The 2,313-nt window shown below is 43.5% G+C and overlaps 1 pseudogene; it reads right to left on the reverse strand.

Annotated features, from left to right (window-relative positions):
* Window positions 1–397: 397 nt before the first annotated feature.
* LOC104612071 (U-box domain-containing protein 21-like) lies at window positions 398–1,724 on the reverse strand (annotated as a pseudogene).
* Between the last annotated feature and the right edge of the window lie 589 nt (window positions 1,725–2,313).

A 2,313-nucleotide genomic window follows, 5' to 3' on the forward strand; every position in this document is an offset into this window, starting at 1 on the left:
ATGCTCTAAGGACTAACGAGAGCTTTTGTTGGAAACCAATTACCAGATTACAAATAGGTGGAAATCATCACAACACTCCACAGAAATTATTGAAACGGGGTGGGTCTACAGCATATGTTGAAGTGCAAACTAAAACTTCCCTTCTTTATGAATTGTAATTACTCGTAGGGCAAATTTCTTAAAGTGCATACTGTTTAGCTAATTGACGAAATACTCTTACTATTTAATTTTTGTCTTGAATCACCTCTACTGTTTTTGACAATTGACCAACTCAGTGCAGGCCACGAGTGGCATGACACAACATTGCGGCCCATGCTGGTCTGAGCCACTAACCTGAAACTCCAAACCCAGTATGGTCCATCGGCCCATACAATCATGATAGGCCGCTACACAGCCCCTAAACCATCGGACCGAGCCAGGTCGGATCCCGAACAGCATGGCCCGATTTACAATTGGCCCGATGGGGACTCAATAAACTTTCCCCATCCACACAAAGACAGTCCCTCCTTGGGTAGATGGACCTACTCGGAACCCTAGGACAATCAGTACAACAGAGACAACCGGACATGGCTTTCGTTTGCCATAGCCAAACATGATTTGGAGGTTGTGATCGGAGAGGTTGAGGGGTTTGGCCCCTTCCTGAGAGACCTCTAGACTTGGAAAACTATACCATGCGACGTAAAGAAGTTGGTGATCCCAAGTAAGATTGAGCTTCTAAATCCAATGGAATCATCCATGTGAGTGCAGAAAAGATCTCCTCTAGCACATTGGTGTTCTTCTCAAATGAGGCCACAGCGAAAGCCTCGAATGTTGACGCCAAAACATGCCCTGTCCCATTCGCCACGGTGCAGCGCTTTTTGCGCTCGCTTTCCTTCTTGATCTCCACCACCAATTCCTGGCACCTCCCATGTCGACCTGCATCCGTAATCTTTGAAAGAATATGTGAGACCTCAAATGGGCCGGGGTTACAGGAATTTGAGGCGTGGGTGTCCTTTCAATGCCAAAAGACTAATTCTCGATGCACCAATCATATATCATCTTCCATATGGCATGATTTGGTATCTGGTCCAAGCTTCTCAACACCTTATTGGTAATTGTTGGTTTTTAATCTCATTAGAGATTAAATCTAATGGGGTTTGATTGGTTGATTACATGATAAAACACTCCTATACACGTTTGAAATTGTGACTGTTCAAGATGCCTTTTCTAAAGCAGCACCTTCATGATTCTTCATAGATTATTTAAAGAGCACAAATCAAGCATTTGCATACACACAAAACATTTACGAAAATCACTCTCTCTCTCTTTCTCTCAGTCCAGTCTGATACTATTTCACAGAAGGTTTTTCGGAGACTCTTCAACTTTGCTGGTTGCAGATTCTCTCCCAAGGCTTTGTTGTATTTTGGGAATGGATTTGCCTGTAACCCAACAACAAACTCAGTAAAACTGAGTGGAGAGAAAATAACGTCCTAAAGACAGTATCTTCAAATGTGTCTCAGAACTTTTCTTCCAAGCTTTAGAGATCTCACCTTCCCAACAATTACTAGGCATGTTTGATTCCCAAACTCAATCTATGTCTCAATGCTCTCATGATTGTAAGTGATGCTGGTGGATAACGTGATCAGATCCTTCATCAGCTCTAGCGATATGGAACATTGGAAATGAGTTAGAATAGTGACCTCCATGTCGAGTGCCTTCTGGTCACTCCTGGTTCTTGCCAACATGGTGACCAGCTCTTCTTCCCCTTTGTTCTCTCCCTTGTTTCATCACCGCCACTACAACTCATTGCAGCAATGGACTCCTCCACTTTGGCCTCTCTCCCCAATTTCATCCTTACGTCGTTTGGTTTGGACGGGTTCCTCCCTCACCTCTTCCCCCATCCCATCTCTATCTCAGTCCTTGTCTGTGGCCTGGATTCCGCCACCTTTTCAACCATCGCAGAAGCTAGAGATGAGAAGAAAAATGGGTACCTTTGAGACATCTTGGTGAGGCACCAAATTTCTCTAGCAACCTGAATTCTGGAAATTGGGTCGTCCGATGTGAAGAGAGTGTGAATGGATTTCTCTAGCCACCTTAATGCCTTATCTTGCTCCGATCTGCTTACATTGATGATGTTAGACAGTTTTGTATGCCCTTAGCTTCAATCAGAATGATGTACTTTATGAGTTTATTGTAAATGAATGAAGATACATATTTGATTCATGTTCCCTTGGTATGTTTCTGTGTAATACCCTTAAACTGGACACTTAATGAGACTCGTGTTACTTTAGAATGTTCATAGCTAGTGGGTCGGTTTGGGGAGACCTATCCTGA

This window comes from Nelumbo nucifera, chromosome 1 (assembly GCF_055504915.1).
Source record: "Nelumbo nucifera cultivar China Antique chromosome 1, China Antique-T2T, whole genome shotgun sequence".
Classification (NCBI taxonomy): Eukaryota; Viridiplantae; Streptophyta; class Magnoliopsida; order Proteales; family Nelumbonaceae; genus Nelumbo; species Nelumbo nucifera.